Here is a 14,455-nt window from a genome sequence, read left to right as displayed (position 1 = left end):
TAAACTCACGACATCTACATAGAAATCATAGAAAACAAAATCAGAACTACTTTATAACATCTTGCAAAATCGTAAACTACATGAGAGTATTCCACAAATTCGGAACTAGCCAAAAACATAAACACAACATCACACAAAGAATCCAAACCGAAAACATGAGTGAAGAAGTAACGAGTTACACTTTGTAAATCTCCTTAGCGGTATCAAAACAAGGCAGCACGGCTTCAACTTGAATGGCAATCCCAGGCGTAGCGCTTTGGATCGAATGGAATGAAGGGAAGATGGTGTTTTCGCCTTGAATGGCTTTGAGGATGATGAGTAGTGTTTAAGGCAGAGCTTTGGCTAGTCTTGTGAGCAAGGTTGATGATCTTTTTCTGTGGAATTGAGGTGCTATATATAGAGGAAGAAACCCAAGGGAGGATGGCCACAAAGTCCACAAAGTTGAAACCAAATTGGTTGAGGTTTCCTAGATTCGGCAGATCTGACCTTTGTCCCTTGTTGTGGCCATAACTTTCTCTAGAAAATAGATATTGAGATGATTCCAACTGGCAATTTCAACTAGACTTCCGTGGCTTTTCATCCATATATCATGCACTTTCTCAGTCATTCTGAGCTGTCCAGGAGAGCCCGTCAAAGATGGATGATCTGCACTGCCAGAATTCTGATTTCTATAAGGATTGCATATCTTTTGCATTAATTACATATCTTCTTCCTCCTTTATTGCTGATTTCTTTTGCACAAATTTCTTCCTTTGAATTAGGGAGGCAGCAAAAGTCTTAATTGTTGCAGCCATGTTTGATTTTTCTTACCTCTCCTCATTAAATTTGCTGCATGCCTTCTTTGACTTTCTTGCCTCTTCTCATTTAATTTGCTGCATGCCTTCTTTGACATTCTTTGGTGCTGGGATTTATGGACATTCTGATACATATTTGTGCTCTATTTGCAGGAGGAACAAAGTCCCAAGTTTCCCTCATAGCCCTTGGATCAAAAGCAAATCAATGGCTGAGATAATTCCGCCGAGTTCACTGGACCTCCGATCAATGATTCAGTCATATCTCTCTGTAGGAATAAGATATTGATTTGATTCCAAATCCTACAGAAACTAGACTCAAATACCTTTATTTCCATATAAAGTAGGTCTTCTAACTCGATCGGAGCTATCCAGGGGAGCCCGTCGAAGTTGGACTACGAATATTGACAGCATTTTGATTCTTCAATGGATTGGGCTTTTAAGTGTATTTTCTTCTCTTTCCTTGTGGAACTAGGATTGCTTTCCTTCTCCAACATGGATTTGTATTTCCTAATAAGAATAAGTATGTTAGAAACAAAGAAATACACAAGGATGAATCCTACTCGAACAAGGAAACATATATCAACAAGGATTCTTAACACTTAGCACGATTTCATCATCAATTCACTTATAATTGATATAAGCTCTACCTAAACAATTATTCATACAAAAGAAACTAAAACATACTAAATAAGAGGTAACAAAGAGTAAGAATAGGGCATAAACGCATTAAGAACGTCACACTTTGTGCTCCTATCAACAACCCCATACTTAAGCTTTGCTAGTCCCTTAGCAAACACTAGAAAAGGGAAACAAAACATAAAACAAAAATCAATACAACGAAACTAATGACTCAACTATAATGCCTTCAACATTTTGTCTCAGAGATCTTCAAACTCATAACATCAAGAATAATACTCAATTGAAATAGATAGAATGATTTGAATGGTTAATAAACATGTGATCTCGCAGAACAAGTAAGACAAGGCAGAAAACATAGGTGATATTAAGCTCGACATGTTCAAAACAAGTTCAAAATTCAACTCACAAGGGATATGCACTCCGAATATTTTCTCTCAAGAACATGTCATATACTTAAAAGCTTTTCACACATAAGATTTATGAACACATAGTGAATTCGAACACCTCATGAAAGATACAAATCATATGCACAAATGAACCCAAACCATATGCTTACTCATGAAACAAACTCCACAAATCAAGAGCTACTCATTTTAAGAATCATGCAGATCTTTATAAAAGGTAGGCTTAGGCTCGGTAAGGATATGATTTTTTTAGGTAAAAGGAATCACAAAGGTCATCCTCAAGACTTAGCAAAGCAAGAATCATTCACCTTATGTCGCCATACTCCATAAAACAAGGGCCAATTTTCATCATGTTGAACCTATTCTTCACTCTAAACGTTGTGAAAATGGACAAAGGCTAAAGTACAACATTATTGAGCCTTCAACAAATACATCACAACTCCAAATTCACATCAAACATAGCTATGCTGTAACTTCTTTGTATATATATATTTTTTCTTTCAAGCCGTGTTCATGTATATTTTTTTTTTTTCTTCTCACGGCATCTTTCTATTTTTTTCTTCATTCTTTTCACCTTTTTCTTAAGGCACAAATACATACATAGCATAACCCCACACTTGAATCGAATCATCACTCCATATTAACACCAAGAAATCGGCTCTGCCAAGCTTTGAGAACAAGGTAGAGATATAACTATACTAAGCAAGGATATTAACATGTTGGTAATGAAAGAAAAGGTTTAATGTTGGCTCAAAGGGGTTCATACTAAGGTGTCCCAAGAAGGGCTCAAATAAGGCATACGGCTTTTTGGTTTAAGTGGTGGAATTCCTAAAAAGATCCAACAATCATTTTCAAAATCAGAGTATATTATGATAAAAGTTTTGAAAGTTTCACAATGTAAGTTCTAGCATTCTCTAGTTCATTGCAATTCTATGGCATATGAATTGATCAAAATAGATGTAATGAGGTTATATAGCCAAGAAACGATAGATTAAACTCTCCAAAGAAAGGCACATATATGGCTCGAAACTCACATAGGTTACATGAATTCAAACAAGTAGGGAACATGCTCATTATGTACCTAAGTTTCAAAATCCTCATCTACTACATGTTCGTACAATCTCTACACATCGATTAACCATCAAATAGCAATTAAGTTCAATTCAATATTGTGATCATCTATCAACCATAAATTCAAAGATCAACTCATCATAGACAGTTAAAGGCATACCTAAGACTCAAGACAAAATCAAAACAAAAAAATCAAAGCAACAAATACACCGAATGATGTATACCCCACCCCACACTTAAAACTTACATTGCCCTCAATGTACAATATGATAAGCAATGAAAATTAAAAAGAGATAAGGGATAAGAAAATGCAAACACTAATTGATGGCTCCTTCATTGGCTTAAATTTATAGTCCAAAGCCTAGACTATCTCCAGAATTTCACTTGCTTGCCGTAGGTTCAAGGAGAGAAGTCTCCTCCACGTTATGCTCCATAAAGTTCTCATAATATGGCTTCAAGCGATGTCCATTGACCTGAAATTCCTTTCCATTTATTGCACTCTTAATCCTGATAGCACCAGAAGGAAAAATGTGAGTAATAACAAATGGGCCAAGCCACCTTGAACGAAGCTTGCCTGGAAACAACTTAAGTCGAGAATGAAACAAAAGAACTTTATGTCCAACGACAAAGTGTTTCTTCCTAATCATACGGTCATGGAACGATTTGGTCTTCTCCTTGTAAATCATAGCCGAATCATAGGCCTCATTTCGAATCTCTTCAAGCTCATGCAATTGCAATTTCCTATGCAATCCGGCCTCGTCAATGTCCATGTTAAGATTCTTCACAGCCCACCATGCACGATGCTCAAGCTCCACGGGTAGATGGCATGCCTTGCCATAAACTAATCGAAATGGTGACATTCCAAGAGGAGTCTTGTATGCGGTTCTATAAGCCCAAAGAGCATCATCCAATCTTTGAGACCAATCTTTGCGTGATGGTCCAACAGATTTCTCTAAAATTATCTTGATCTCTCGATTAGAAAGCTCAACTTGTCCACTTGTTTGGGGGTGATAAGGCGTAGCAACCTTATGCTTGATACCATACTTCCTCAACAACGCCTCAATGGTCCGGTTGCAAAAATGAGATCCTCCATCACTAATGATTGCTCTTGGCATACCAAACCTAGAGAAAATGTTAGAACGAAGGAAATCTGCAACAACTCGAGAATCATTAGTCCGGGTGGCTTTTGCTTCCACCCATTTCGAAACATAATCAACACAAACGAGTATGTACAAGAAACCATTAGAGTTTGGAAAAGGTCCCATGAAATCGATACCCCAACAATCAAATAGTTCAATAGTCAAGATAGGATGCATCGGCATTTGATCTCTAGAACCTATGTTTCCCATGCGTTGGCATTTATTACAAGTCATGCAAAACTGGTATGCATCTTTAAAGATCGTAGGCCAAAAGAAACCACATTCCAACACCTTAAGAGCAGTCCTACGTGAACCAAAATGTCCTCCACCAGACTCAGAATGGCAAAAAGTAAGTATAGAATGATGTTCAGATTCAGGGACACACCTCCTAATGATTTGATCAACACAATGTTTCCACAAGTATGGTTCATCCCAAACATAATACTTAGCTAATGCCTTGAGTCTATTCTTTTGAGCATGCGATAAAGTATCCGGAAATTGCTTAGAAACTAAATAATTCACAATATCTGCATACCATGGCTCACTTACCTCAACTCGAAAGAGTTGCTCATCCGGGAAACTCTCTTGGATAGCCAAGGGCTCGGCATCTCTCACCAAACGACTCAAATGATCCGCCACAACATTGTCACTGCCCTTCTTGTCCTTGATCTCGAGATCGAACTCTTGGAGTAAGAGAATCCATCGAATCAATCTTGGTTTTGCATCCTTCTTCGTCATTAAGTACTTCAAAGCTGCATGGTCAGTGTAAACAATAACTTTGGATTGAAGTAAGTAAGAACGAAACTTATCTAGAGCAAAGATCACGGCAAGAAGTTCTTTTTCAGTTGTGGTGTAGTTTTGTTGAGCATCATTGAGCGTTCGTGAGGCATAATAGATGGCATAGGGCTGCTTATCCTTCCTCTGCCCTAGCACGGCTCCAACTGCATAGTCGGAGGCATCACACATCAACTCAAATGGCAAGGACCAATCCGGCGGTGCCATGATTGGTGCCGAAGTTAAGAGCTTCTTCAAAGTCTCGAATGCAAGCTTGCAATCATCATCAAAGTGAAAGGGAACGTCTTTTTGAAGCAATGAACTCATTGGTCTCGCAATCTTGGAAAAGTCCTTGATAAACCTACGATAGAAACCTGCATGTCCAAGAAATGATCGAACATCCCTCACACTTGTGGGGAGGGGTAAGTGACGCACAAGATCTATTTTAGACTTATCAACCTCAATTCCTCTAGATGAAACAATATGGCCTAAGACAATGCCTTGCGTAACCATGAAATGACATTTTTCCCAATTCAAAACCAAGTTAGTTTCTTCACAACGTTTAAGCACAAGTTCCACATTCTCTAAACATGCATCGAAATTCTCACCATAAACAGAGAAATCATCCATGAAAACTTCAATTTTAGAACCAATATACTCAGAGAAAATGTGATACATACAACGTTGAAACGTACCTGGAGCGTTGCATAAACCAAAAGGCATGCGACGATACGCAAACGTACCAAAAGGGCATGTGAATGTCGTCTTTTCTTGATCTTCCTCCGCAACACTAATCTGATTGTATCCACTATATCCATCAAGGAAACAATAGAAAGAATGACCCGCCAATCTCTCAAGCATTTGATCAATGAATGGCAACGGCATGTGATCCTTCCTTGTTGTGGCGTTGAGCTTTCTATAGTCGATACACACACGGTGACCAGTCACCGTCCTTTGAGGCACTAACTCATTATCTTTGTTCTTTACCACCGTGATTCCTGACTTCTTTGGTACAACTTGAATGGGAGATATCCACCTACTATCCGAGATGGGGTAGATCACGCCACAATCGTGCAACTTAGTGATTTCATCCTTTACAACTTGCATCATTGGTGGATGAAGGCGTCTTTGACATTCCTTGGTTGGTTTGGCACCATCTTCAAGCAAAATTCGGTGCACACACATGGTAGGGCTGATTCCTTTGATGTCGGCTAGGGTCCATCCTATTGCCGTCTTGTGTTTCTTTAACACTTCAATCAATCTCTCCTCTTGTTCCTCGTTGAGTGCAGATGAAATGATCACGGGCAATGTATCCTCATCTCCCAAAAATGCATACTTCAAGTGGTCCGGAAGAACCTTAAGATCAAGCTTTGGGGCTTGCACCACAGAAGGAAGATTCTTGTTAGTAGTTAAGAGAATTGGACTAGGATAGACATAACTTACCTCACGTGGCGAAACCTCAAGAGAGGCCACATTCTCTAGTACAAATGATGGCACGGCATCATTGGCTTCCAACTCAGAAACGTTGGAGCCATCACTTGCAAATCCGGCCCCTTGGGCAATGGTGAGTGCCAACTCGTCATGTGCCAAGGTATCTAGATAGTTATCTGCAAGGGAATCAAGAATGTCAACTGAAAAACAATCACTTAATTCCGAAAGGGGATACCTCATAGCTTCAAAGATGTTGAAGCTAATCACTTCACCGTCGAACTCAAAGGTGAGTGATCCACTAAACACATCAATCTTCGTTCTTGCAGTCCTCATAAAGGGACGCCCCAACAGAATAGGGACCTCCTTGTCATCTCCTTCAGTTGGCTCCATGTCAAGGACATAGAAGTCCGCAGGGAATATCAAGCTCGAAACCTGCACAAGAACATCTTCAACATAGCCCAAAGGGACTTTGTTGGAACAATCTGCCAATCGAATCACAACATTATCTCGTTTCAAATCACCTAGACCTAGATCCTCATAAATATAGTAAGGCATTACATTGATCGATGCACCTAAGTCTAACATTATCTTTTCAAATGTCATGTTTCCGATTGTACAAGGGATAGAAAAACTCCCTGGATCCTTAAGCTTTGGTGGTAGCTTCTGTTGGAGCACGGCAGAAATCGTCTCACTCATTGTGACAACCTCCTTCTCTCGAGTCATCCTCTTATTAGTGCACAATTCTTTCAAAAACTTAGCATACCTAGGATTCTGTTGTATGCATTCAATAAGAGGCATATTCACTTCCACCTTTTTGAAAATGTCGAGCATGACTTGATCAGAGTCATTCTTCTTTTGCTTTGCAAATCTATTGGGGAAGGGAACACGAGGAAGAGCATTAGTTGAAACTAAACCACTAGAGTTAGGATCCTTACCTTTGTCATGCGCGTCATGATCACTTGTGGGAAGAGGCACGACATCATTAGCTTTAGAGGAGGCGGGGTCTTTCTCTATGTCATTAGCATTGAAACTCTCGGCCTCTTTTCCTTTAGAAGGCACGGCCTTCTTGTTTTGCTGCAATTGAGCATCCAAGATCCTCCCACTTCTTGTCATCATGGCCTTCACGTTAGGATTTGGCTCAGTTTGGCTCGGCAACTTACCTCCTTCATGAATCTTGCCCATGAAGTCGATCACTTGTCCCATCTGCTTCTTAAGCTCGGTTATGTCTTTAGAATGAGCTTGTTGACCTGTAACTAAAGCTTGAGTAGCAGAGTTTAAATTTTGTTGCCCTTGAGCAAGGGACTTCAAAAGTTCATCATAGTTAGGTGCAGATGCATTATTTGAACCATGAACGTTAGAGTTAAAGGGAACAGAACCTTGAGGTACCTGAGGCCTCACAAACAAACCTGAAGGACGAGGTCCTTGACCTTGAGCATTGGACGGTTGAGCATTGTTGTTCCAACGAAAATTTGGATGATCTCTAAGTCCAGGGTTGTATGTGTTCGAGTATGGATCGTATCTTGGCCTTTGTTGCCCCATGAAGTTCAACTCTTCTTCAGTCATTGCACCATTTGGACAAGTTTCGGTTATGTGATCTTTGAGTGAACAAATGCCACATGCTTGATTGTTGATGCTGGAACCATTGAATGCCTTGACTAGAACGTCAAGCTTTCTTTCTAAAGTAGCCATCTGATTTCTTGCATCAACATCATACACCCCACGGCTCTTGCTTCCTCTCTTCTCCTTAGAACTAAATTGGCGATTGTTGTCGGCCAAGTCATCAATCAAGGTGTAGGCTTCTTGACTGGTCTTGTTCATGAATGTGCAGCCACATGCCGAGTCCACCATGCTCTTATTGGTGGTGTCGAGTCCTTCATAGAAGAATTGCACCAAGTCATCCAATGAAATACCATGGTGAGGGCACTTCCTTTGTAGTTCCTGAAATTCCTCCCATGCCTCATAGAGTGAATCACCATCCTTTTGAGTGAAGTTCTGAATCTCCCTCCTTAGTCTTTTCGTGAGTTGAGCAGGGAAGAATTGTTTCAAGAACTTCCTAGTCATTTCATCCCATGTGGTGATGATTCCCGGAGGCAGAGAGTACAACCAACGTTTAGCATCGTCCTTAAGGGTAAATGGAAACAAAAGCAACCTCAAGCCTTCTTGAGACAGATGATGAATCGATTGGAGCTTGCAAATGTCCAAGAACTCCCTAAGGTGAACATTAGGGTCTTCCATTGAGGAACCAGAATACTTAGGCAGCTGCCCAAGCAATTGAACCGGAATGGAGAAGTTGGCTTCATTAGGTGGAGTGAAAGCAATGCATGAAGGTGATTCAGGGGTGGTGGGGATGAAAGCATTCTTGAGTGCCATTGGAGCACCAACAAGAATTATGTCACGGTCCGCAATTGTGTCGAGCTCGGAATTGAAGATGAAGGGGAAGGTAAGATCCTCTTCTCCTTCTGATCTAGGTGAAGAGTTTAAGATTGAATTGCTTGGAGATGTTTCGAAATCTAAAGTTCCACTTGTGAAAGAGTTGTTTAAATCTCTAAGTGCTTGAATTCGATCCTTGAGCTCTCGTGTTCTCTTAGATATTTCGGACATGCATAGTACCTGTGACACGAAAGTTAAAGAGTTAGCATTGAGGAATACACAATGAACACATATAAATCGTGCCTTCCTTTAGTCATTCACACACACACTTATGGGGAAGGGCACGACACTATATTGTCAAGTTCACAAAGAGTTAGTTCTTTACGTTTACAGAAGTTCATACATTTCACAAGTTCTTTTTGCCATTTCAATGATTGAACGATCGATTGATTCTAAGTTGTAAACCAAGGTGGACGTGCGGCCTAAGTATGGATGCCTAGACACAAGATCAAGTCTTTGTTTCAGAAGGCCTGTAGCTCAACTAGAGATAGTGAACATGGTAGGACTCATTTGTTGAACTACGGAGAGCGAACTCCCTATCGACTCCATCACCGAGATGTATGTCAATCAATAGTTCTCTGAGATCCAATTTTGGTCCCATGCACCAGAGTAATAAGAGAGCGTGCCCCTTACTCAGCTGGACTTAAACTTGGGTGTTAGACAATTCTCCAAGTGTTAATAAAAGCCGCCCTCAACCTCATGCAAAAACTTTGGAAGAAAACATGAGGGGTTGAGGCTAATATTAACAAAAGGAACTTTACCTATTCCGTTCGATTTACAACCTACAACAATCATTCATTCACTCATAAAAAATAACAACCTAAGATAAAATTAGTATTTGTTAGAACAAAGTAAGAAAAACATATAAAAATTTACAATATAAACAGTGAATTCGAAATTAAAAGATTGGGATCCATAATGATGGATCCCCGGCAACGGCGCCATTTGATCGGTTTGATTACTCGAGATCAATATTAACCCTGTAAGCACGTTAGTAGTATAAAGCAAGAGGGTATCGTTCACAAACCGGGGATCCAACCAGGGTAAAGAATCACAAACATTTAACAACGAATTCATAAGAGTTTAAAAGGTTTGATATAGGTTCGGATTGAGATATAAAAACAGAAAATAAAACCTAAACTAATATATACATGTGATCAACTAACCAACACATAAACATCAGCAAACAAATCGTCACAAGTAGCTTCAAAATCATAATCTCATCCTATGCAAACACCGAGCCTTAGCGGACAAGTATTGAGTGAACAAACAACAACCTAATGCCGAACTAGGTTACTTAGCGCATCCCTAACTCGAAACATGGCCTTGTAATCCTATCTTAGCGCTTAGAAATTACAAGATAACATGTCTTTCTCAATCTTACCACTTCATTGATTCATCTCTTATCTAATTACTTAGCGCATCTTAGATAACAAACGGATCATGGTTAATTCCTAGTGATTACTAACAAGTCAAGCATGTCACTTACTTTAACAAGTTAACAAAAACACTTAAGAATCCTATATGCAAAACTAACTTAGCGCCTTGAATCACATATAGTTAACGCACAAGAAAGAGAATCATTAAATCATTGAATTATAAACTCACGACATCTACATAGAAATCATAGAAAACAAAATCAGAACTACTTTATAACATCTTGCAAAATCGTAAACTACATGAGAGTATTCCACAAATTCGGAACTAGCCAAAAACATAAACACAACATCACACAAAGAATCCAAACCGAAAACATGAGTGAAGAAGTAACGAGTTACACTTTGTAAATCTCCTTAGCGGTATCAAAACAAGGCAGCACGGCTTCAACTTGAATGGCAATCCCAGGCGTAGCGCTTTGGATCGAATGGAATGAAGGGAAGATGGTGTTTTCGCCTTGAATGGCTTTGAGGATGATGAGTAGTGTTTAAGGCAGAGCTTTGGCTAGTCTTGTGAGCAAGGTTGATGATCTTTTTCTGTGGAATTGAGGTGCTATATATAGAGGAAGAAACCCAAGGGAGGATGGCCACAAAGTCCACAAAGTTGAAACCAAATTGGTTGAGGTTTCCTAGATTCGGCAGATCTGACCTTTGTCCCTTGTTGTGGCCATAACTTTCTCTAGAAAATAGATATTGAGATGATTCCAACTGGCAATTTCAACTAGACTTCCGTGGCTTTTCATCCATATATCATGCACTTTCTCAGTCATTCTGAGCTGTCCAGGAGAGCCCGTCAAAGATGGATGATCTGCACTGCCAGAATTCTGATTTCTATAAGGATTGCATATCTTTTGCATTAATTACATATCTTCTTCCTCCTTTATTGCTGATTTCTTTTGCACAAATTTCTTCCTTTGAATTAGGGAGGCAGCAAAAGTCTTAATTGTTGCAGCCATGTTTGATTTTTCTTACCTCTCCTCATTAAATTTGCTGCATGCCTTCTTTGACTTTCTTGCCTCTTCTCATTTAATTTGCTGCATGCCTTCTTTGACATTCTTTGGTGCTGGGATTTATGGACATTCTGATACATATTTGTGCTCTATTTGCAGGAGGAACAAAGTCCCAAGTTTCCCTCATAGCCCTTGGATCAAAAGCAAATCAATGGCTGAGATAATTCCGCCGAGTTCACTGGACCTCCGATCAATGATTCAGTCATATCTCTCTGTAGGAATAAGATATTGATTTGATTCCAAATCCTACAGAAACTAGACTCAAATACCTTTATTTCCATATAAAGTAGGTCTTCTAACTCGATCGGAGCTATCCAGGGGAGCCCGTCGAAGTTGGACTACGAATATTGACAGCATTTTGATTCTTCAATGGATTGGGCTTTTAAGTGTATTTTCTTCTCTTTCCTTGTGGAACTAGGATTGCTTTCCTTCTCCAACATGGATTTGTATTTCCTAATAAGAATAAGTATGTTAGAAACAAAGAAATACACAAGGATGAATCCTACTCGAACAAGGAAACATATATCAACAAGGATTCTTAACACTTAGCACGATTTCATCATCAATTCACTTATAATTGATATAAGCTCTACCTAAACAATTATTCATACAAAAGAAACTAAAACATACTAAATAAGAGGTAACAAAGAGTAAGAATAGGGCATAAACGCATTAAGAACGTCACACTTTGTGCTCCTATCACTTCTGATGCGAGTTTCTATTGTATTTGAGAGTTTTGCAAGTGTGGGAGTGTGTTTCTTTCAAACTGAGTATCTTTACGATTCGAATTGTGTATCTTTTCATTTCTCGTTTGAGTATCTTTCTGTAAGGCTTCTGATGCGAGTTTCTATTGTATTTGAGAGTTTTACAAGTGTGGGAGTGTGTTTCTTTCAAACTGAGTATCTTTACATCGTTTGCGTATCTTTACGATTCCAATTGTGTATCTTTTCATTTCTCGTTTGAGTATCTTTCTGTAAGGCTTTCTGATGCGAGTTTCTATTGTATTTGAGAGTTTTGCAAGTGTGGGAGTGTGTTTCTTTCAAACTGAGTATCTTTACATCGTTTGCGTATCTTTACTATTCCAATTGTGTATCTTTTCATTTCTCGTTTGAGTATCTTTCTGTAAGGCTTCTGATGCGAGTTTCTATTGTATTTGAGAGTTTTGCAAGTGTGGGAGTGTGTTTCTTTCAAACTGAGTATCTTTACATCGTTTGCGTATCTTTACTATTCCAATTGTGTATCTTTTCATTTCTCGTTTGAGTATCTTTCTGTAAGGCTTCTGATGCGAGTTTCTATTGTATTTGAGAGTTTTGCAAGTGTGGGAGTGTGTTTCTTTCAAACTGAGTATCTTTACATCGTTTGCGTATCTTAACTATTCCAATTGTGTATCTTTTCATTTCTCGTTTGAGTATCTTTCTGTAAGGCTTCTGATGCGAGTTTCTATTGTATTTGAGTGTTTTGCAAGTGTGGGAGTGTGTTTCTTTCAAACTGAGTATCTTTACATCGTTTGCGTATCTTTACGATTCCAATTGTGTATCTTTTCATTTCTCGTTTGAGTATCTTTCTGTAAGGCTTTCTGATGCGAGTTTCTATTGTATTTGAGAGTTTTGCAAGTGTGGGAGTGTGTTGTTTTCAAACTGAGTATCTTTACATCGTTTGCGTATCTTTACTATTCTAATTGTGTATCTTTACATCGTTTGCGTATCTTTACTATTCCAATTGTGTATCTTTTCATTTCTCGTTTGAGTATCTTTCTGTAAGGCTTCTGATGCGAGTTTCTATTGTATTTGAGTGTTTTGCAAGTGTGGGAGTGTGTTTCTTTCAAACTGAGTATCTTTACATCGTTTGCGTATCTTTACTATTCCAATTGTGTATCTTTACATCGTTTGCGTATCTTTACTATTCCAATTGTGTATCTTTTCATTTCTCGTTTAAGTATCTTTCTGTCACGCTTCTGATGCGAGTTTCTATTGAATTTGAGAGTTTTGCAAGTGTGGGAGGGTGTTTCTTTCAAACTGAGTATCTTTACATCGTTTGCGTATATTTACTATTCCAATTGTGTATCTTTACATCGTTTGCGTATCTTTACTATTCCAATTGTGTATCTTTTCATTTCTCGTTTGAGTATCTTTCTGTAAGGCTTCTGATGCGAGTTTCTATTGTATTTGAGAGTTTTGCAAGTGTGGGAGTGTGTTTCTTTCAAACTGAGTATCTTTATATCGTTTGCGTATCTTTACTATTCCAATTGTGTATCTTTACATCGTTTGCGTATCTTTACTATTCCAATTGTGTATCTTTTCATTTCTCGTTTGAGTATCTTTCTGTAAGGCTTCTGATGCGAGTTTCTATTGTATTTGAGAGTTTTGTAAGTGTGGGAGTGTGTTTCTTTCAAACTGAGTATCTTTACATCGTTTGCGTATCTTTACTATTCCAATTGTGTATCTTTACATCGTTTGCGTATCTTTACTATTCCAATTGTGTATCTTTTCATTTCTCGTTTGAGTATCTTTCTGTAAGGTTTCTGATGCGACTTTCTATTGTATTTGAGTGTTTTGCAAGTGTGGGAGTGTGTTTCTTTCAAACTGAGTATCTTTACATCGTTTGCGTATCTTTACGATTCGAATTGTGTATCTTTTCATTTCTCGTTTGAGTATCTTTCTGTAAGGCTTCTGATGCGAGTTTCTATTGTATTTGAGAGTTTTACAAGTGTGGGAGTGTGTTTCTTTCAAACTGAGTATCTTTACATCGTTTGCGTATCTTTACGATTCCAATTGTGTATCTTTTCATTTCTCGTTTGAGTATCTTTCTGTAAGGCTTTCTGATGCGAGTTTCTATTGTATTTGAGAGTTTTGCAAGTGTGGGAGTGTGTTTCTTTCAAACTGAGTATCTTTACATCGTTTGCGTATCATTACTATTCCAATTGTGTATCTTTACATCGTTTGCGTATCTTTACTATTCCAATTGTGTATCTTTTCATTTCTCGTCTGAGTATCTTTCTGTAAGGCTTCTGATGCGAGTTTCTATTGTATTTGAGAGTTTTGCAAGTGTGGGAGTGTGTTTCTTTCAAACTGAGTATCTTTACATTGTTTGCGTATCTTTACTATTCCAATTGTGTATCTTTACATCGTTTGCATATCTTTACTATTCCAATTGTGTATCTTTTCATTTCTCGTTTGGGTATCTTTCTGTAAGGTTCTGATGCGACTTTCTATTGTATTTGAGTGTTTTGCAAGTGTGGGAGTGTGTTTCTTTCAAACTGAGTATCTTTACATCGTTTGCGTATCTTTACGATTCGAATTGTGTATCTTTTCATTTCTCGTTTGAGTAT

General features: G+C 38.6%; 1 non-coding gene across 1 annotated transcript; it reads left to right on the top strand.

The window, feature by feature from the left end:
- Positions 1 to 8,157: 8,157 nt before the first annotated feature.
- On the top strand, positions 8,158 to 8,264 carry LOC126804641 (small nucleolar RNA R71). The gene has a single exon (XR_007673530.1). It is a non-coding gene; the product is annotated as a small nucleolar RNA R71 (small nucleolar RNA).
- The last annotated feature ends 6,191 nt before the right edge of the window (positions 8,265 to 14,455 follow it).

Source organism: Argentina anserina, unplaced genomic scaffold, assembly GCF_933775445.1.
Source record: "Argentina anserina unplaced genomic scaffold, drPotAnse1.1, whole genome shotgun sequence".
Taxonomy (NCBI): Eukaryota; Viridiplantae; Streptophyta; class Magnoliopsida; order Rosales; family Rosaceae; genus Argentina; species Argentina anserina.
Note: the sequence above shows the minus strand (reverse complement) of the source record. Positions and strands in the feature narration are given on the sequence as shown.